This window comes from Lepidochelys kempii, chromosome 2 (genome assembly GCF_965140285.1).
Source record: "Lepidochelys kempii isolate rLepKem1 chromosome 2, rLepKem1.hap1, whole genome shotgun sequence".
In the NCBI taxonomy this organism is placed as follows: Eukaryota; Metazoa; Chordata; order Testudines; family Cheloniidae; genus Lepidochelys; species Lepidochelys kempii.
In genome coordinates, this window is record NC_136381.1 from 41,941,856 (window position 1) to 41,965,028 (window position 23,173).

At 49.0% G+C, this 23,173-nt stretch overlaps 1 protein-coding gene across 2 annotated transcripts in view; it reads right to left on the minus strand.

Annotated features, from left to right (window-relative positions):
* Nucleotides 1-22,876, minus strand: part of CPQ (carboxypeptidase Q) — a 263,180-nt gene extending 240,304 nt beyond the window's left edge. The window contains exon 1 of one of the 2 annotated variants that reach the window (XM_073330508.2): nucleotides 22,539-22,876. The gene's annotated coding sequence lies outside the window, so the exon portion shown is untranslated. Of the gene's footprint in view, nucleotides 1-22,440 lie in introns of both variants that reach the window. The other variant, XM_073330507.2, reaches the window with a different exon arrangement.
* Between the last annotated feature and the right edge of the window lie 297 nt (nucleotides 22,877-23,173).

Genomic DNA, 23,173 nt, shown 5'->3' on the forward strand with positions numbered 1-23,173 from the left:
GATTTGTAAAGCAATAATCCTAAAAGAGGCACAATGATGTGAATGTTACAATGGATATGACTAATAGTAGATACAAGCTAGTGGTGTGAAAAGGCAACCATAAAATCAGTGGAGTTTTGGATAGCATACACAAATACATCACATTACAGAGTAGGGAGGAAACATTTTCTCTCTCTCCCATGTTGGCAAACACCCCTCAAACTGTGAATTCAGCTTTGGGCGAAATCTTTATACTAACAAGATATTTACAAACTTAAGGGAAGTCACAGAACAGAAATAAATTTACAGAGTGGATTTGAAGGAACTGATTTTTGAGAAAAGACAAAAAGATGCATGTATATTATAGGGTGAGATGACCGAGAGTGACCTCTTATATTTAGGGCATATCACACTTTCCATTATAAAAAAATTCTTGCAACTTTTTGTCTGAGAATCTCTAGTTCCTTGATTAATTAGAGCAGGCCTGGGAATACATGCACACCTTTCATTTCCCCATGACATCCAGTGACACAATATGGACACTCACAACTGGAAAATGAAGTAACACTACCAAATGTCAACCAGATATTAACAACTTTAGTGACTACTGTCTGTGGCAAGTCAGACTAGCCATTTACATGTCCTGATTCGAGACCCCATTCCTAAACTCCTAAGTCATGCAATCGCTCTTCTGAAAAGCGTTTTTAAAAATTGACTTTCATATTCTGAGTTGTAAAATGTAATTATTTTGTTCCAAGCTTTAACTCTACTCTTGTATTTTTCTAGTAAGAAAAATCTTCAAGGCAATTATTTTTAAATGTAAACTGTAGCCACTCATTATATATCCCAGTAATAAACATCCCTAAATCTTTGTTCTCAAGGAATATTTGCTCACACATGGAAATGAACTAAGGTAACATTTAAAATTAAGTTTAAGCATTGCTTGTTTTCAAACATGATGCCTCTGTGCTATGTAAGCCTTTGGAGAGTAAGCTTGAAACCACTAAAATATTAGGGGCCAGGAATGAGAAGGGGAACACAAAGAATTATTCACAAATGAATGCATATTATGCAGAGTAGAATACACATAAAATGTCTATGAATCCCAGGTATCAGACTGAAAAAGCAGAGTTAGAAATGACAGACCCTTATCTAGAGTAACCCTGATGTAACAGTATAATCCTGAGTAGATTTAAACAGAGTTAAGGCTCCAAGACACTTAATAGAGGATTGCTCTTATTTATTACTTAGTGCACAATAGCACCAGCCATGAGAAGTAATTGAATTATCATTTTTACAAGTTTAAATCTCATTTATGTGCGAGACATACAAGATATTTAATTAAACAATATAGCATTATGCCAATCATTTCAAGTATTATATTAGTATCATACACGTCATACATACTATATTGTCTACTGAAAACTAAAACCAATAAGATACTATTATATTGGATTATCTACAAAGAAAAACACAAAATGTACTTACAATACTGTTTTGTCAATTTAATCATACTTCCTGTTGCTCTTAACTGGTGTCCTATTGCACAAGACTTCCAAAACGCTTGACAAACAGCAAGATCCTATGAATACCTTTTCTTTCAGACTTTCCTCAAAGGAAAAATCTTTTAGAAATATATATAAAAATGGTACAAAAGTAGTCTCTTATTAAATATTGTTAATACAGATCAACTGTTATAGCAGAAATACATCTCTTAACAATTTACTTTAACACAAAAACAGGTACCAACAAAAGCTTTTCAATCAATGTAGGAATAGCTACAATCCCAAAAAAGTTTAGCTTTAGTCCACCAAGGAAGAGTTTTCCAAAATTCTAAGAATATTCACCAGGGCGTGGCTAATTTTGTAAACTATGAAACAATCTTCTCTCAATAGATTCATTGATTGAACCTCATGGTATTTAAAAAAAAATAATAACCAAAATCAGTCCTTAAAAATGTTCACAATTTCCTTGTCCCAGCTGCCAAATTATCCATTTGTTTCATGGTCTTAATAGGACAAGGCTAGAACTGTACTCAGGTCATAAACATTATGGGAGGATACTGCTCTTGGCAAGTAAAAGCTGACTATAGGATTACATATGCCATCTTGAGCCATATATCTTACAACACTGGTGACAGCACTAAGGATTGTGAAAGTGTATATAGAAAGCCCTCTCTCCCTCCCCAAATATATGCTAGCCCTTTCCCTCCATCTTTTCAGTAACAGATATGTTCTACCATTAAACATGACCAGTAGTATTCCTCAAGATAAACTAAGTTAAACCAAGTACAATAGGAAAGAAAACAGCAAGGGGAAAAAATGTTCATCCCCAATGCCTAAGGCCATTTCTACACTACGAAAGTACTCCGATTTTACAGAAGTCGATTTTTAGGAACAGATTGTATAAAGTAGAGTGCATGCGTTCACACTAAGGACATTAATTCGGTGGTGTGCATCCACAGTACTGTGGCAAGCGTTGACATTCCGAGCGGTGCACTGTGGGTAGCTATCCCACAGTTCCCGCTGCCCATTGGAAGTCTGGGCTGAGCTCCTAATGCCTGATGGGGCCAAAAATTTGTTGCAAGTGGTTATGGGTAAATGTCGTCAGTCAACCCTCCCTCCCTCCGTGAAAGCAACAGCAGAAAATCATTTTGCGCCCTTTTCCCTGGATTGCCCGAGCAGACGCCATAGCACGGCAAGCATGGAGCCCGTTCAGCTCACCGCAGCAGTTATGACCATTGTAAACACCTTGCGCATTATCATGCAGTTTATGCAGAACCAGAACCTGAAAAAACAGGTGAGGAGGCGATGGCAGCACGGTGATGAGGACATGAACACAAATTTCTCTAAAACCGCAGTCCCCGGCAATTTGGAGATTGCGGTGTTACTGGGGCAGGTTAATGCCGTGGAACACCGATACTGGGCCTGGGAAACAAGCACAGACTGGTGGGATTGCATAGTGTTGCAGGTTTGGGATGATTCCCGGTAGCTCTGAAACTTTCGCAAGCGTCAGGGCACTTTCATGGAACTTTGTGACTTGCTTTCCCCTGCCCTGAAGTGCAAGAATACCAAGATGAGAGCAGCCCGCACAGTTCACAAGCGAGTGGCAATAGCTTGCAATGCCAGACAGCTCGGTAATCAATTTGGAGTGGGCAAATCTACTGTGGGGGTTGCTGTGATGCAAGTAGCCAACGCAATCATTGAGCTGCTGCTATCAAAGGTAGTGACTCTGGGAAATGTTCAGGTCATAGTGGATGGCTTTGCTGCAATGGGATTCCCTAACTGTGGCTGGGCTATAGATGGAACGCATATCCCTATCTTGGCCCTAGACCACCAGGGCAGCTAGTACATAAACCTCAAGGGGTACTTTTCAATGGTGCTGCAAGCACTGGTGGATCACAAGGGACGTTTCACCAGCATCAACGTGGGATGGCCGGGCAAGGTTCATGACGCGCGCGTCTTCAGGAACTCTGGTCTGTTTAGATGGCTGCAGGAAGGGATTTACTTCCCAGACCAGAAAAGAACTGTTGGGGATGTTGAAATGCCTATAGTTATCCTTGGGGACCCAGCCTACCCCTTAATGCCCTGGCTCATGAAGCCGTACACAGGCACCCTGGACAGTAGTCAGGAGCTGTTCAACTATAGGCTGAGCAAGTGCAGAATGGTGGTAGAATGTGCATTTGGACGTTTAAAGGCGCGCTGGCGCAGTTTACTGACTCGCTCAGACCTCAGCGAAATCAATATTCCCATTGTTATTGCTGCTTGCTGTGTGCTCCACAATCTCTGTGAGAGTAAGCGGGAGACATTTATGGTGGGGTGGGAGGTTGAGGCAAATCGTCTGGCAGCTGAATACGCACAGCCAGACACCAGGGCGGTTAGAAGAGCACAAAAGAAAGTGCTGCGCATCAGAGAAGCTTTGAAAACCAGTTTCATGACTGGCCAGGGTACTGTGTGACACTTCTGTTTGTTTCTCCTTGATGAAAACCTGCCCCCTTGGTTGCCTCTAAATTCCCTATAAGCCACCCGCTCTCCCCCATTCAATCACAGCTTGCTTGCAAAGGAAATAAAGTCAGTATTGTTTAAAAAACATGTATTCTTTATTAATTAATTATAAAAATAGGGAGATAACTCACAAGGTAGCCCGGGTGGGGTGTGGGAGGAGGGAAGGAAAAGGCCACTTCAAAACTTGTTGAATGACAGCCTTCTGTTGCTTGGGCTATCCACTGGGGTGGAGTGGTTGGGTACCCAGAGCCTCCCCCCCCTCCGCATTCTTGGGCGTCTGGGTGAGGATGCTCTGGAACTTGGGGAGGAAGGAGGGCAGTTAAACGGGGGCTGCAGTGGCAGTCTGTGATCCTGCTGCCATTCATGAACCTCCACCAGATGCCGGAGCATGTCCATTTGATCCTGCAGTAGGCCCAGCGTTGCCTCATGCCTCCTCTGATCTTCCTGCCACCACCTCTCTTCACATTCATCGGCCACTTTCCTGTACTCTGCTATTGTGTCCCTCCACACATTCTGCTGAGCTCTGTCAGTGCTGGACGACTGCATGAGCTCAGAGAACATTTCATCACGCGTGCGTTTTTTTTGCTGCCTTACCTGAGATAGCCTTTGGGACGGAGGAGGGAGGCCTGAAACATTTACAGCTGCTGGAGGAAAAAAAGGGAGTGAAGTATTTAAAAAGATACATTTTACAGAACAATGGCTATACTCTTTCACAGTGAACACCACTATTCACATTACAAAGCACATGTGGGGGGAGGGATAGCTCAGTGGTTTGCGCATTGGCCTGCTAAAGCCAGGGTTGTGAGCTCAATCCTTGAGGGGGCCATTTAGGGATCTGGGGCAAAAATTGGGGATTGGTCCTGCTTTGAACAGGGGGCTGAATTTGATGACCTCATGAGGTCCCTTCCAACCCTGACAATCTATGATTCTATGTGATTTTGGTACAAGGTCGCATTTTGCATCTTATATTGAGAGCCTGTGGCTTTGGTGTTAGAGATCACACACGCAGTGCCAGGCAACAGAATTCGGCTTGCAGGCAGCCATGGTAAGCCATACTCTTTTGGCTTCTGCAACCTTCATAACAACAGCGCCCTCCTCTCCCATACCAAGCAAAGCACATTGAGTTGGCCATTTAGTGCTGTGGTTTTCCTGTTAACATGCAGCAGCAGAAACCAAACTAACCTCCCCTCCCCCATCCAATTCCCTGGGATGATTGCTTTACTCCTCACCCCACTGCGTAGCTGGTATCAGGGAAAATCCCTGCTAGCCAAACGCAAACAGCTCAGCACCAATGCCCAGCCCCCCACCACCACCACCACCACGTGGCTAACTGCGGGGAGGATTTCTTTTCAGCCACAGGCAAACAGCCCAGTAGGAACGGGCACCTCTGAATGTCCCCTTAATTAAATTCCCCTATTTCAACCAGGTTACCATGAACGATATCATTCTCCTGAGGATAACACAGAGAGATAAAGAACGGATGTTGCTTGAATGCCAGCAAACACCGGGACCATACGCTGCCAGGCTTTGTCATGCAATGATACCAGATTACTTTCTACTAGCATGGCGTGATAAAGTGTCCTACCATGGAAGACGGAATAAAGCTGCTCTCCACAGAAACCTTCTGCAAAGGCTTTTAGAGTACCTCCAGGAGAGCTTCATGGAGATTGCCCTGGAGGACTTCCACTCCATCCCCAGACATGTTAACAGACTTTTCCAGCAGCTGTACTGGCCACAAATGCATCCCAAGTCCTCAGGGCTACTTAATCATTAAAAAATGCTTGCTTTTAAAACATGTATTATATTTAAAAAGGTACACTCACCAGAGGCCCCTTCTCTGGCTTGGTTGGGTTGGGAGGGTATTTCAGTTAGGGTGATAAAAAGATCCTGGCTGTCGGGGAGAATGGGGTGCTGTGTGCTCTCCTCAAGCTCATCCTCCTCATCTTCCCTGTCCGCAAAATCCTCAGGCATGGTGGAGAGTACCCCATCATCGGAGTCCACGGACAGGGGTGGGGTAGCAGTGGCAGCCCCCCTTAGAATTGCATGCAGCTCAGCGTAGAAGCGGCATGTCTGGGGCTCTGTCCCGGAGCATCCGTCTGATCCTTTGGTTTTCTGGTACACTTGTCTGAGCTCCTTAAGTTTCACACGGCACTGTGTTGTGTCCCTGCTGTAGCCTCTGTCCCTCATGGCCTCGGAGATTTTTTGAAATGTTTTGGGATTTTGTCTTTTGGAACGTAGTTCTGAAAGCACGGATTCCTCTCCCCATACAGTGATCAGATCCAGTACCTCCCGTTCGATCCATGCTGAAGCTCTTTTTCGATTCTGGGACTGCATGGTCACCTGTGCTGATGAGCTCGCCTGGCCAAACAGGAAATGAGATTCAAAACTTCCCGGGGCTTTTCCTGTACATCTGGCCAGTGCATCCGAGTTCAGAGTGCTGTCCAGAGCGGTCACAATGGTGCACTGTGGGATAGCTCCCGGAGGCGAATACCGTTGAATTGCATTCACACTAACCCTAATTTGAAACGGTGATGTCGATTTCAGCACTAATCCCCTTGTCGGGGAGGCTCTTAATCGGTTTTAAGAGCCCTTTATGTCGACAAAAATGGTTTCGTTGTGTGGACGGGTGCAGAGTTAATTCGATTTAACGCTGCTAAATCTGACAAACTTGTAGCGTACACCAGGCCTAAGTGCTGCTCTGAAGCTTCAGCTGTCTTTAACGTACCCTCTTAAGTATTTCCAGTTACTAGAGTTTACATTAATCAGACTTCCCAGGCCCGTTGGCCCATGACCATTAAGGGAATAAAAGTTTTAGACTCAATTCCCTCTGGACACTTCTCTTCAATTTAGTTACACACTATTGGTGATTTTGAGAAATTGCTCATCAGACTGGAACTGCATGAACACCCACCCCCTCAGTAAGTCGGTGGGGTATGAGATCTCTACTGCAGAGGAATAGTGAAACTTTTTGGCTATCAACATGCAGGCAAAATGCAACCTCTACCTTGCCAATTGCCATCATCAAACCCAAATAATGCAACTTCCATGCTTTTTTCAGTTTCTTGCTGAGATAAGGGTTTGGATGACCAAAAGCTGACTAAAACTCAATCCAAAAAAAGGGGGAGTTGATGCAGGAAGGTTGGGAGAAACATCAGAAGGGTACGTGAACAATCCTTCATTCAAGAGGTTTACAGCCTTAGACTGCTGATAGTTACATGAGAGCCTTACCCACTTTCGATTGCTCCTAGATTCACAGGTGGACGAAAGCTCCTTTTCTTTTTCTAATAATGCAGAACATTATGGGGAACATTTATCTCTGGCTGTGGACTTCACCACATTTATCCATGCTTTTGAGACATCTAGATTAGATTAACTCTACGTGGAGCAATCCTTTGAGAAGCCAGTGCAGGATACGAATGCAGTTTGGTCAAGTTAACTGTATTTCGGCCTCTCTCTCTGATAACAACACTGACTTCCTGTTTGCCAAACAGTGCAATTCCAGGTGGCAACAATGATCTATAAAGGCCTATACAGAGCGGGTCCTGGCTACCCGAGATTACCTCATTCCATGTTTACCACTGCAAGTGGAGCTCAAAATCCCTACATGTGAACTTCTGGAGGTTACGCAGCCTCACTGGGGTGCTCTCAACTCTGAAGTTGACTTTCCCCATTTGGTGCAGAGCTCAAAGCCTTGTCTACATGGCAGTACTGTTTGCTTCCAATGGGTACAGCTGAGCTGGTGCTGAACGTGGTTGCTTGTGGAGACGCTTGCAGCCAACTGTTTTAGCTGCCCATACTGCTGATGCCCATTGTCACCAATGAATACTTTTCATACTGTAGAGAAGGATGAAGCAAGCTCACTTTTATACCTTCTCAGGCTTTTGTCAAAGGATATAGAAGAGTATAAGGGGCAGTGTTGCTTTTATGGTACAATTGAGGCTGGGGGTGGGAAGTTAGACACCATCCACCCTAGTTAATATTATTTGTATGGGTTTTTAAAATATGGTATATGTACACATAGTTTTATCTATAAAACAAATAACAGTCTTCCAACACACTTTTACAAAACTCCCATTCAACAATTATCAATTGCAGCGTGAGTTCCGGAACTTCAGAAACCAAAATTCTAGACAATTCAATTTCAGCACCAACACACAGAGAAAGAGCATACGAGAAGTCCCAGTTTCCCCAGCCTTGCACAAACAAAAGGAGGACAACATTTATTTCAAGGAACATAAAGTGAGGTATAAAACAAAAATTAAAAATGAAATGTAGTCTTCCGTCTGGCATTAATTATAGGCTGGGTTAATAGCATGACTTATTATTAAGGGTGTCTGGCATGTCCATTATAGACCTTACTTTCAGTATTATAACTTTCCCAAACATTTACCATTTGGGATCAGATTTCCCATACTGGGGATCTGCTTCAGACACAGTTCTTTGGGAAAAGTTTAGAGAAAGCAGTTTGGCTGTTCTTGAGAACAAAAACAACATTTTTCCAATGTTAAAAATTTCAGGTGACTACCTTTGAAAAGCTGTAACATGCATGTAATTTTAGAGAAAAGGACTTGAAATTTGGCAGGGGGTGGCCCTTGTGTCAGGGATATGCCTTTTGTTTTCCCCATGAAAATCCACCCACATTTAGCCAAGCTTTAAGCCTTTGAAAAATCATAGCTTGAACATATTTAGGAGAGACTTGCTGAAGCTTTGCAGCTTCATTCCCCTGAACTTTTCCTACATTTCAGCTCTTAGCTAGTGTGCGCTATGCTTGGGCTGGGCACCAGAACGGAGAGCAGGGAGCCTGTCTCTTCTGTGCCCTCAGTGCCTCTCCTTCCCACTCTGGGCTCAAGTAGCATGGAGGAAGAAGCTGCCTGATTTGACTGCAGAGGGAACAAAAGGCAGACCTGGAGGGGATCCAAAGAAAGAAATAGTATCCTTACCCATGGTCAAGAATCCCATTCTGTAACTGGAAACCTGAACCAGTGTAGGTACCTGTATTGTCCACAGCCTGGCAGATCCAGGTAGCGAATGGGTCATGAGGCAGCAGGGACTGAATAATGGACATTAGGCTCTCATCTACCATTCTGTTGGGAAAGCTGGATGGTTGAAGGACTGTCAAAAGAGGATCTGTGTGGGATTCAATGTACTCATCTTTGCGGGCTGAGATCCACCCTTCCATTTCTAACACTCAGGTGGTAAGTCATGACAAATTCACATCAGGGGACAAATAGTGACCAATCTGATGCTGATTTAAGTTTCAGGCTATACAGAGATATTCCAAGTTCTTGTGGACAGTAAGGACTTGAACTGGGAACCAGGTTCCTTCCAGAAGGTGATGTCATTCTTCAAAGGCTGTCTTGATACCCCATATGTCATACTTCCTTTCTGCCAGAGTTAATTTCATGAATAAAAAGCATGTGGGTGGAGTGGATTATGTGGACCCGTTTGTTGCGTCTGTACAGCTGTCAAACTTTGCAGTGCAATCCAGACCAGTGAGGGCTTGTGTCACCACCTGCCTTAGAATCATAGGACTGTTAGGGACCTCAAGAGGTCATCTAGTCCAGTGCTCTGGACTCATGGCAGGATTAAGTAACCTTAGATGCATTGTAACCTTGTAAACCTTGGTGCCTTAAAATATTCTGCTGCTATAACTCCCTTGTCCGGATGTTCCCAGCCAGCATACAAGCATGCACTGTGTGTCTATGTGATAAGCAGCTCTGGTCCAGCAACCTGCTTGTTACTGTCACCGGGAGCTCCACTCACTCCTTGTCTGGCACTTCCTCCTGGTCACTCGGGGGATTAGCTCTCGAGGTCAATACACCCTTCCTGCATATGCACACCATCACTCCATCTCTCTCTCTGGTCTGCAGGCCCCATCCTGTTCCAAGAACCACAATCTCCTCTTCATGACTCAGTCCTCTGGCCAGGTCACTCAGCGTTCATCCCAGTTCTGGGGTACAGTCCTTTAGTACTCGGTCACTCCCACAGTGACCCAGGCAGTCTTCCAGTTCACTGCCCTGCCAGTGCCACTTCTCCAGTGGAGGATAGGGGAACCTGTGCCTGTCCTCTACTCCAGATTCCAGTCCAGGGACCCTCAACCCAGCAGTTCTGGGCTCTACTCTCTCAACCCTCACTGATCTTTCCCCAGAGGAGCTATCAGGTAGGAAAACCCTTTGATAAAATGTCAGTAAAAGTTGGCAAAACAGGAATCACTGTACCTCCCACAGGCCCCTCAGACCTGTCCACTCAGAGACAGTAGATATCTTATGTGGATCCATAGTCAGCCCTTCAGGTGACATAATGTACCCCAGGAACTGATTGTGCTCTGACTGAAATCACATTTCTCTAACTATCAGTAAGACGGTTCTGTTGGAGGCTTTCCAAGACATGGCACATGTTAGTCATGGAGGACCTGGTTCGCTGAGAAGAAAGGATATCAAGGCAAATCATGATGAACGAATCCAACATGTTTCTAAATGTATCAAGGCCACTGCAAAATCCGAAGAGTATTACCAAGTACTTGAAGTGCCCATATCAGCAGAAGGCAGTCTTCTACTCATCCCCTTCCCAAATACAGACCAGTTTTAAGTTCCACAGATGTCCAGCTTCATAAAGATCTTAGCAGAACAAAGTCTCTCAAATTGCTCACTGATGAGTGAAAGTATATCAATTCTGGATGGTTATCTTATTCAAGGTTCAATAGTCTATCCATGGGCACAAGGAGCCATCTTTTTGGCCTTAAAAAAAAAACTAGGGCTCCTGCTAGGGCCATAGATGTGCAGGTGAACTCCCTTTCCAGATTCTCTTGAAGGTATTCTTGGAGCACCTGCAGCTCAGGCTCTGAGAGGGAATAGGTACATCCAAAAGGAACCTCAGCTCCTGGCTGAAGGTCAATAGGGCAATCATAGTGGCAATAAATCAGTCTTCTTCTTATTGAAGACATCTGCCCGATTCCTGTACTTGGTTAGTACAGCTGGGGCCACCAGTGGAGCTGCAGCTGTGGACAGAGGTTCTGCTGACTTGATCCTCCTCTATTCCGAGATCCCCAGGGGTGTTGGGTTTCTTTGGGTTTAAACTACAAATGGCCATCATCACAGAACTGAGTTCAAGGAAAAAAGAATGCTGGCAAAATGCCAAGCAAAAACAGACCATGTCTATTCCCTAGTGAATAGACGGAGCACGTCTAGTGAGCCATGAGATGCCAAAAGTGACTGGGAAATGCAGGGAGCAAACTAAGCCAAACTGAAAGGTTTCAAAATGACCCGGAAGGGTTGTGACTTCCAAGGGCGCTATCTCTTGCATGACAAGCCAGATGAGAGGAGGGCCCCATCAACAGATTCCACAAGGTCAGGAACAGCCTTGCTGTGTGTCAGGACCCCTTGTGCCCAGGCAAACTTCAAGTCCATAAAGTTCCTAGAGAAGCCGGAATTGACCAGCACTTCTAGACTGACCTTCTGCATGGTCAGACAAAACGGAAGCTGGAGGGATGTTGGCCACTGGTGGATGTTATAAGAGCTCCTGTAGACAGGTACGTGCTCTGCATGCTAAAATAAGGGAAGGAAAACTGGTCTCGCCCAGACTCCTCTAGTGTGGCTGGTATGTTTCTGATCAAGATGTGAATCGGGCCTTCCATGAGCAGAATGAAATGTAATTTCCTAATTGTCCACAATACGGACAGGGATACCTCCCACCCCACCCACCGTTGAGACTTCTCCCCTTCAGAAAGGGTGTCTAGGCCATATCGACCTGCATGGGTTCAGTCTGTGAGGTGGGCACAGGAGATTGATTGTCAAAACCTGCATGACTCAGAGCGCCATCTTTCTTTCTTGGTGGTATTTGTCAATTTGAATTCACAGATCAATGAAAGGCAGATGTTAATGTACAGTGTCATGGGATGCATCACTTGCTGCTTGTCTGCCACCTCCTCCTGGTCGCTCTGGGGATTAGTTCTTGAGGCAGACACCCCTTCCTGGGGTCACACACCATCACACCCTCTCTCTCAGGTCTGCAGCTCCTCTCTCATCCCAGGAACCGCAGTGTCCTCTTCATGACTCAGCCCTCCAGCTACATCATTCAGCTTTTCCCCCTTCTGGGGTATATCAAAGGCTTTCCTTCAGCACTCCTAAGCAGCCTTCCCATCACTGCATCAGGTACCACTCCAGTAGCTGGTAGGGGAACCTGGGCCCGCCCTCTACTTCAGGTTCCAGTCCAGGGACTCTCAACCCAGCAGTTCTGGGCTTTAATCTCCCAGCCCTCTCTGCTCTTTCTCTGGACTGCTTCCTACCACTCCTGGTTCCCCTTCTTACTCTGGATGGACCAGCTCCAAACCCTCCCTTCCTCTTCTCAGGGAGTGACTGCCCTTTCCCAGCAGCAGCTCCTGCCTGTTGCCAGCTTCCTGGCTTTATAGGCCCCATCTATTCCTGCACAGCTGAACCTGCTTGCAATCAATTCCCAGCTCCTTCCTCCAGATGCAGCTTGTGGAGTTAATAGGCCTACCTGGCCACCTTAACCCCTTCCAGTCCTGTGTGGGTGGACACCCTATCACACACAGATCAGTAAAAACGACCAGGCCAGCCAGAGCCCCTAGCTGAGCCATCTCATCCTTAACATCATCATTAAGACTATGCCAAAAATGATGGCACTGAGCGTAATTATCGGCTAACCCTTAGGGTCCGGACTGCAAAACTCTGCCCTGCAAAAGTGGTTCGGGTCACCAAAAATCACCAACATGGCTTGGACAAATTCCTCAAACTGCTTCAAAAGGGGACTGGACTTTTCCAGGACTGGGGAGGCCCAGGGCAATGCCCCCTCTGTCTGTAAGCTGATAAACGCTGCCTTGGTCTTGTTGGTGGGAAATGTCTGCAGGCACATTAGGAACAGGAGATGACACTGGTTTAGAAACCCACAGAATGTCCCCCAGTCACCATAAAGCTTGTTGGGTAAAGGTCTCTTCAAGTTCTCGGTAGGTCTGGGTCACAGGTGACACAGCTTGAATTTGCAAGGTGGCATTATGCACCTGCAGGGCATTGATCTGAGTCTGTAGATTCTTCAAGGTGTCCACTAGCTCTGCCAAAGAGATGTTGGCTTTAATGAGGTCCATCCTAGCAGCTAACCCAGGTTCTTTTGGGCTGCTCAAACTGTCAGCACTGGGGCATTGGCAGTCATGCCTAGTGGTTGGACTTGGAGTCAGGAGTCAAGAATCAGAGGCAGGAATCAGGAGAGGAGCCAGGGGTCAAGCAGAGCTAGAGCTGGGAGTCAGAAGCAAACAGGGCTAGAGCAGACTGAAGCAAAACTGTGAGCAAGGCTGGCCCAAGATTGATCACATCTGTGGGTATACACATAGAGCTGCCATTGACCTGCCCCTGGGCTTAAAAGCAATCCTCCTGGCTCCCTGGAGACAATCAGGTGGGCCAACCAATCAGGTGATCCTACTGCAACCCAGCTGAGCTCCTTAATTTGCCAGGAGCCTGGGCTGACTAGTCCTCAGGCTCAGCTGAAGGAGCTCACTCCTGACACAACCCTGCTGATATGACCCATATGGATGTCAATAGGATGACACTTGATGGAATTTGTTTTTTTCAGTTTGCTTTTTTAAAAAGCGGAGTGTTACCTAAAAACTAAACCCAAAACACTATGTTGTTAGAACATTATTAAGGCTGCAAAGCCAAGCACCCAAAAGTTAGGAAATGTCAGAAATAAAGTTGTCTTATTTATTGCACACTATTCAAACCCTGCTCTGAAGACAGAATTATTAATTTCCTTGTGGACTTTTCTCATCATAGGTGCTTATTACCATAGTATCCGAGTACTGATAACAATTTTCTCAGCACTCCTATGAGGTAAATTGGAATCATCCCCAATTTACACAGGAAGAACTGAGGCACAGAGAAATTAAGGCCAAACTTATCAAGTGTCCACTAATTTTTGGGTCCCTAACGTGAGTCACCCTAAGCCCTGATTTTTCAGAGCACTTGGCACTATATAGCCCTTTATATGTTCAAAGCACAGCTGCCATTAATTACTTCAGTTGCAGTTGTCAATCCTCAGCATTTCTGAAAATCAGGTCCCAGGTGTCTCAAGTTGGGCACCCAGAAAATGAGAAACATACAATTAGTGACCATCTGTAAAAAGCCTGGTTTAAGTGACCTGCCCAACATCAGAGAGGAACTCTGCAGCAGAGGCAGAGATAGAAGCCAGTTCTCCAGGGCATCCTTCAATTGCCTTAACCATGAAATCATTGTCCTCATCACAGGGCTAGTAGCATCTGACCCCCTTCTGGTCTCACTCAGCACACCCTCTCTTGTGTCAGGCCTTGTGCCTTTATCTATTCCAGGATAAATTCTGCATTTCTCCCACTCTTAGACCAGGTCTTAGGCTACACTGCAGTACCCTGTATATCAATCACGCTTATCCTGCAAGTTTGACTGGGTTTAGTATCTGTGGTTCTTCCCTTCAGGAGTTTGTGATCAGTCGTGTGCATAGTGACCAGACAGTCTTCTTACAACCAAAGTATTGTTGATTTTAACAGTAAGTACAAAGCATTTCAAGAAAAGGGATTTTAAAACAACATACATGCATGTCTATCTTACCTAAAGGCTTACCCTCCCTTACTGGTAGTCTAAACACGCCAAGCTTCTTCAGACACTCCAGAGGACCCTGTGTTTCCATCTGGTCCCCCTCAAACAACATCCCTCCACCACCTGAGAGTGTTCTTTTTTAAACTGCCAGTCCTTTTAAACTTCTGGATCCCAGGCCTTGGCCCCACAGGTCAATCAGTTCTGCAAATTGGCTGGAGCCAAGAGGTAGAGCCATGTGGTCACACCTCTGCTTAGGAGCTGGAGGGAGATACCGGCAGCTTCCTGGGAGCCGCCTGAGCTAAGCGCCACCTGCAGCCTGCACCCCCTCCTGCACCCCAATCCCCTGCCTGGAGCCCCCTCCTGCACCCCAAACCCTGGGCCCAGCCCAGAGCCCACACCCCAACTCCCTACCCCAGTCCGGAGCCCTCGCCTGCACCCTGAACCCCTCATTTCTGGCCACACTCTAGAGCCCGAACCCCCCAGCCCAGAGCCCGTACCCCATACCACACACCAACTCCCTGCCTCAGCCCAGAAACCCCAAACCCGTCATCTCTGGCCCCACCCCAGAGCCAGTACCCACAACTCTTACCCTCACCCTTACGCCCCCCACACACACTCCAAACCCCTGCCCAATCCCGGACCCCCCTCCCAGACCCTGAACCCCTCATTTCTGGCCCTGCCCCAGAGCCCACACCCCCAGCCCAGAGCCTGTACCCCCTCCCACACCCCAACCTCCTACCACATACCAGATCCCCCTCCCACACCCTGAACCCCTCATTTCTGGCCCCACCCTGGAGCCTGCACCCCCAGTCCAGAGCCAGTGCCCTGTCCCACACTCCAACCCCCTTCCCCAGCCTGGAGCCCTTTTGTGCACCCCAAACCCCTCATCTCCAGCCCCAGCTGGAGCCCTCACCCCCTCCTGCACTCCTGCCCCAGCCCAGAGCCCTCTCCTGCATGCCAAACTCCTCATCTCTCGCCCCACCCCAGAGCCCGTACCCACAGCCAGAGCTCTCACCGCCACTCCCCCCCACACACACACCCCAACCTCCTGCCCCAAACCAGTGAAAATGAGCGAGTGTGGGGGAGAGCAAGCAACAGAGGAAGTGGCCTCAGGAAAGGGGTGGGGCAAGGGATGGGGCAAGGGCAAACACATTTCACAAAGTGATCACTCCATATCTGAGCTCTCAGATCTTGCCCTTAAAGAAAACCTGCACAGCTTCAAAAGATAAGCCGGGGAACTTACATTCAAAATTCTGCTGGACACTAAAAAAATTCACTTAACAGAGACATTGTGGCTCATTACAGAAACTTGTAATATACCCTGCTGCTTCCTAACCCTGAACTGTCCACTTCCTTTTATGTGGCATCTGTGAAACCCTCATGCTTAATATGTCCCATCATAAATTTAGCACAGGCCCTCTGGTTATCTTCTCCAGACCTGAGGAAAGCTTGTCCCTTTCACCACAGAAGTGGGTCCAATAAAAGATGTTACCTCGCCTACGTTGTCTCTCTCTTTACACTCCATCTATGACAGTATAGTAGAAAATATCAGAATCACTATTTGCCAGTTGTTACCAGTTACCACATAAGCTTTCTATTCTCAATATAGGAGGAAACTGTGTGATGTGTGATACCTGTTTTTAAATGCTGACATTTTAATAGAGACTACTGCATATGCTGGGACAATAATTCAAAATTAAGTTTTTTCCCCTGCAGCTGCCACTTCTTTAGTGTGCTGCCATCTTCCTCCTTTAACCTCTCACAGCTGGAAGGGATGGCATAAATCACCAGACCAAGCTTTCAACCTTCAAACAAAGAAAGTAAAAATTTTACTAGTCACTAGAGCAGAAATGAATAAATGAATCCCTAGTGTACCTATGTGCTTGGGTAATTATATCAATAATAAACTTGGCCTTATAAGTCACTTTCTTTACTATTTGGCATTAAAGAATGCAACGTGTGCAAAACCATACTATAAACCAAATAAGAGGAATTCACATGTGCCCTAATGGCAGATGTCTCCCAACTATGGTCAGTGGTAGGTTGTTCTTTCCCAGCTCATATTTGCAACCTGTTCTTGTCTGTCTTGGTACTTTATTTTTATGTTGTTAACAATAGTTTGAATACCAAGGAACTAGCCAAGGCAATCCAAAGATTTGGCGTGAATTTGCAAACTTCTGCTGGCCAAGACTTGGGTCTGTCTATATTTGACACAAACCTCATCTGCAAAACAGTGTCCAACCAGCTTTAAAGAACTGTATCCTGGGCAATACTCATGGCTGTCACCTAAGCCACAGCAGATACAACACTGGAAGAAATTAGTTTAAGTTTTCAAGAGACCAACAATACATAACTGACATTTTATGAAGTGGACGCTTTTTATTCAGATTATAAAGTTATTTCTGAAGAACCTGAGACAATTGACCACCCTAGGAATAAATTCCAATAAGAGCCTGTATTCTAACCTGAACACCACCCAATCAAAATCTGACCAGCCTTTTTCACCCTAGCTTTACACCTACATGCTGCTAAGACTATTAGTAAGTCCTCCACCCCAACACATGGACTCAGTCTTGCTCATGGTCATACCGAGAGCTGCACATTACACAGGTGCTATACCATATCATGTGTTCCTGGAAGTACATTCTGGAAGTACATTTGTGGAGATACAAATCTCAGGGTGTTAAAAGAAAGAAATTAAAGTGTGTGTGTGGGGGGGAAGAGAGTAGGAAAGCATAACACACACACTTTCCCTTTGCTGAGGATCTGTGAATTATTATAACAGGCAGGCAGGCACATCAGGCTTGACTTTCAGAGGTATTAGAGTCTAATAATTAGACATTCACAACTCCAGGTGAAATCAATGAAAACTGCACACGTTCGCTACCTTTGAAAAATCAGGCCCATAGTAACCAGGCAGTGGGAATGTTGCTTTTCATTTTTCCAAAAGTGCTACTGATTTTGAGTGCCTCAGTTTTTGGGTGGCCAACTGAAGATACCTGGGGCCTGATTTTCAGAAGTATTATTTACGGCTCCTATTAACTTCAACTGGCATTACGAATGGTACCTAAGCACTTCCAAAAATCTGGAGATCCTTTGGGGCACGTTGAATTAAAAAATAAATAAAAAACAAAACAAAAAAACCCACAGTGGTTGCATTTCAAAATTTTGCCTTTAATCTTTCTCAGAAGTGTAGGAACATGCTCTCCTTTGAAAATAGGTTATTTTTTGCTTCACAAAAGACCATTGGTTTTCCAATTATTCTCCTTGAAGTACAAAAAGTATCCAAACTGTATAATGCGTTCTTAGAACGTGGGTCACTCTGTATCAGTCACAGGTTTTGAATCATTCTATGATGTGCATTTATATCCAAGAGCTGCACCTTAGCTTTCCACTATCCTGATGTCACTTCTCTCTTCTTCTCCATTCTATACTTGTCTCTCTTTTGCATAGTTCTCAAAAAGGAAATCTTTGAGCATGGTAGCAGGCCCCTTAAGCAAAATGGGGTCCAGCACTCCTGTTCCAGTCTGAGGGGAGCACAGCTGCCCTGAGAGGTAGAAATGAGAGACAGCCCAAAGATAAGGGGAGTTCAGAACCCACAGAAGGAGCTGCAACATGAGCTCACTGAGAAAAGCAGAACTGAGAGCTTCATGAAGGAGACACAGGTAAGAACTCCCTTGTGAGCAGGGGAGCCAGATAAGGCCACTTAAAGCAGAAGACAGGAGAACAGTTAGGGTGGGTCTCCTACAAACTTCCCCAGGCCAGAGAGAGCTGAAGGCTGAAAGCAACAGCAGCAGATGCCTGCTGGCTCTCTGAGCCAGAGAGCTGGATCTGGAGGGCCAGAGAATGCTATGATCTGGTGAACGATAGAAGGGTAAGCTGGGGGAGAGCTAGAGCCGGGCCTGGAAAGGAAACAAGGTGGAGAAACACCCCAGCTACAATGACTGGGGTGAGGCACAGTGAGAGAGTTGTGGTGAGCAATGCTGAAGCTATACTGGGTATGCTGGAGCTTGAAAGATTGAATGTACTGCTGGGGCTGTGCTAGCAATATTTGCACCAAACCACCAAAACAACTGAACAGGTGAAAGAGGCAACAGAGTGGCACAAACTGATAGCAGGCACTGAGTGCCCGGTACCATTTTTACCATATGAGCCATATGGAGCCACAGGTGAACAGAAGACTTGTTGGTAGAACCATTTCAGCTGCGGGCTGGTAAGAGCAACCACCGAAGCCATTCAGCCAAATAATCACACAGTGTCCCATGAACAGGAGCCCTTTAAGTGCTTTTTAAAAAAATGGCACCAGGTGGTGACTGAGCAGAACCCTAAGTGCAGCCTGGCCCAACAGCACAGAGACCTGTGGAGAAGCCACAGGAAGGATGGGGTGCAAAGGACTCTCTGCAGCACTAATGCACCCCCAGACAGTGCCAGGTTTACAATGGCGTCAGTGGCTCCATGAAGCTGGGCCCATGCTCAGAAGGGGCCTTGGCCTGCTCTGCTTGCACTGTGCCCTGACAACCCACCAGCTCCCCCACCCCACCCACCACTTGCTTCTCTAGGCTCGCCCACCAGCTGGCCGAGGGCTCCTCTCCACCCCCTGCCCCACCCGCCGGCTTCTTGCTGGCAAGTTAAAGTAGTATGGGTCGGATGAATGGACTATAAAGTGGATAGAAAGCTGGCTAGTTCGTCAGGCTCAACGGGCAGTGATCAACGGCTTGATGTCTAGTTGGCAGCCGGTATCAATTGGAGTGCACCGGGGTTGGCCCTGGGTAGTGTTCCCGCTAATTTTTCCCACCCATGTGCGGAATTAATTTGGTTATGTGCACCAATATGGAGGTGATACGTGAGGGGTGTGAGGGCTCCAGCTGGGGGTGAAGGCTCTGGGGTGGGGCTGGGGATGAGGGGTTTGGTGCGGGAGCGAGCTCCCGTGAGGCGAGAGGACTCCCCCCAGCTCTCTCTCCCCGAAGCAACACCTGGGCTGTGCGGGAGAGGTACCTCTCCCTGCTGCGGCAGCTCTGGGGTTGGGGCTGCAGGATAGGCGCCCCTGCCCTGGCCCCAGCAGGTCTGGGCTGGGGCTGGGTTTGGGCCAGGAAGGGGTGCTCCAGCTGCACCTGGGTCCAGGCCGCACTGCCCTGGCCACATCTGGGGCCAGGCCAGGCCACTCCACACCACCCTGGGTGCACCTAGGTCCAGGCAGGGCCACTCTGGCCGTGCCTGGGTCCATGCCGCCCTGGCTATGGCTAGGGCTGGGATGGGCCACACTGCTTCGGCCATACCTGGGCCTGGATCTGGGCCGGGCCAAGCTGCCCAGGCTACACCTGGGTCCATGCTGCCCTGGCCGCACCTTGGATCCATGCTTGGATCTGGGCTGGGCCAGGCCACTTCTGGGTCTGCACCGCCCCAAGCCACACCTGGGTCCGGATCAGGCCGCTCCAGCCACGCCTGGCTCTGGGCCGCTCCTGGGTCCACGCCACGGCTGGGGCTGGGCCGCCCTGGCCGGGCCGGGCACCCTGGCCATGGCAGGTTGGGGCCGGGGGAGGGGCGCCCTGGCCGTGGCAGGTTGGGGGCCTGGCTAGGTTGGGGCTGGGAGAGGGGGAGGGGCGCCCCTCCCTCAGCCGGTACCTGGCCACAGCAGGTCTCCAGGAGGGTTCCCTGAGCACCTGTGCGGTGCTAAATAGGCTGCTACGTTTTGCGCAGCTTACAGGGAACTTAGGTCTTGGGGTTAGTTTTGTTCAACATCTTCATTAATGATCTGCATGACGGGAGGATTGTACTCTCAGCATGTTCGTGGATGACGCTAAGCTCGGGGGGGAGGTAGATATGCTGGAGGGTAGGGATAGGGTCCAGAGTGACCTAGACAAATTGGAGGATTGGGCCAAAAGAAAACTGATGAGGCTCAACAAGGACAAGTGCAGAGTCCTGCAATTAGTATGGAAGAATCCCGTGCACTGCTACAGGCTGGGGACCAACTGGCTAAGCGGCAGTTCTGCAGAAAAGGACCTGGGGATTACAGTGGGTGAGAAGCTGGATACGAGTCAACAGCGTGTCCTTGTTGTCAAGAAGGCTAACGGCATATTGGACTGCATTAGTAAGAGCACTGCCAGCAGATTGAAGGAAGTGATTATTCCCCTCTATTCCACATTGGTGAGGCCACATCTGGAGTATTGTGTCCAGTTTTGGGCCCCTCACGACAGAAAGGATGTGGACAAATTGGAGAGTCCAGCGGAGGGCAACAAAAATGATTAGGGGGCTGGGGCACATGACTTATGAGCAGAGGCTGAGGGAACTTGGCTTATTTAGTCTGCAGAAGAGAAGAGTGAGGGAGGATTTGATATCAGCCTTCAACTGTCTGAAGGGGGATTCCAAAGAGAATGAAGCTAGTCTGTTCTCAGTGGTGGAAGATGACAGAATAAGAAGCAATGGTCTCAAGTTGCAGAGGGGGAGGTCTAGGTTGCATATCAGGAAAAACTATTTCACTAGAAGGGTGATGAAGCAGTGGAATGGTTTACCTATGGAGGTGGTGGAATCTCCATCCATAGACATTTTTAAGGCCCAGATTGACAAACCCCTGGCTAGGATGATTTAGTTGGGATTGGTCCTGCTCTGAGCAGGGGTTGGACTAGATGACCTCCTGAGGTCTATTCCAACCCTAATCTTCTGATTCTCTTTGCCCCCTGGCCAGACCCCAGTGCACTTCCGGTGCCGGAAGTCTCTGCTTCCCACCTCCTGTGCGGCCCCACCTGCCTCCCTGGAGCTGAGCCGCCTGGGACTGGTGCAGAAGCCTGCCCAGTCTCAGCCAGTTGATGGGGGGCAGTGTGGGGAGCTTGTCTGTGCCCCTCTAGGCAAGTGGGTGCTGAGGGAGGCTGGCTGGGGCAGGCCCCAGCCTGGCTGATTGTGCCACTCCCGGGGGGCCGGAGTGATTCTCCGCCCCAGGACCAGCCCTGACTGCACTGGCAGCTCAGCCCAGCAGACACAGCCGCCTCCCAGCAGGGCCAATGAGTGTGGCCACGAGGCAGGGCATGGAGGAGTGGGTCTCTGGGGAGGTGCTGGGTTGTGAGGGGGCAGGGAAGATCTGTGTGTTGGGGCACTAGGCAGTGGGGGTTCAGAGTGGGGTGCTGGACAGTTGTGGTGGGGCTGTGAGCAATGGGGCACTGGACAGGGGTGGTGGTGTGCAGGGCGCTGTGCATTTGTGGCAGATCGGGGGTGGGGGGGCGCACTGGGCAGGACCGAGGGGGCTCCAGCCATAGGGAACCGGGGGGGGGGGGGGAGCGTTCCAGTGTTGGGGGAGGAGGTTGTGTGGCTCGGCATGGCCTGACCCGTGAGGGAAAGGGGCATGCTGGCAGCACAGGGCTGGGCGGGCCACTGTGCATCTGGCAACTGCCAATTAGTAGATAGTGCCCTCGCACTGGGCTGGGCAGAGCGGGGCCACCCCTGCCATGCCATGCCCCAGGCCAGCTCCTTGCTCTGGGGGCTGGCCCCACCGCACCATGCTCCATTGCCCCCATGGGGGCCCACAAACATGTTTGGCACCAGGCCCACAAACGGTTAATGCGGCCCCGCCCCCAGGCAGGCCGTGCCCCCTGCCCCAGCACAGACAAGCAGCAGGGCAACGGCTGGGCGCCCACGCAGCCCTGGGAAGGGGGGGTCCCCTAGCGCCAATGCAGGCACCACTGGTGGCTCTGCCCGTCACGGGGAGGCGGGGGGCAGCGCTCCCGGGACAGCACTGGGGCCCGGGCCCACAGCCCCGGCAGCGGCCAGCGACGACCCAGGGGCCGAGCAGGCAGGCCGAGCCCCGCGCCGGCTTCTGCAGCAGCAGCAGCCCGGCCTCCCCCGCAAGCTGCAGCAACAGCAGCCGGAGGAGAGAGAAGCGGCTCACGCACCTTCTCCGCGCAGACCCACCGCTCCCAGAGCCCCGCAGCCGCTCAGCCCGACGCGCTGGCTCGGAGAGGAGCCCGCCGCTGCAGGCGGCGCCACCTACCCTGCAGGTCAAAGCGCGGGGGGATGGAGCCGCTCGGCGCTAACTAGAGCTTCCCGCGCCCCGCTGCGCTTCCTCATCCGGCCGGGCTCAGAGCCGGGCCCGCCCAGAGCGCCAGGCGCAGCCGCTGCGAGGCCCGCCGGGGGTGTCCGGCAGACCTTGCCCGGCCGCGAGAGCCGACGCTAACGGAGGGCGAAGAGAGAAGCAGCCGTCTCCTCCCTGGGTGGGGGCCCGCTCCCCTCTCCGACGCCAGCTAGCTCCAGCTCGGCCGCCTCTCCCTCGGGGCCTGCCCGCACACGGCCCGGCCCGGCCCGGCCCGGCCCGGGGAGCAGGCTCCTCACATGCCCCGCTGCTTGCCGCTACTCCGGCTTCTGCCGCAGGCTGCTGCCCTTCCACTAGCTGTGAGGGGCTCGGGTGGGCGAGCAGGAAGCTCTTCCCCAGTGCTTAATTTGTGCCAGGGCTGGGCCCCGGCACCGCCAGCTTTGGCGGTTCGTAGCCCCGGCACCTCTGGGCTTGCTGCATTGGTTATGAATGGAAAAAAATTGCTTGAGCCCTAGGCACCACTTTCATTACAGATTAAGCACTGGTCTAAAGTCACATTCTCTGCTGGTGCCCTTCCATTGACTCCTGTAGAGTTC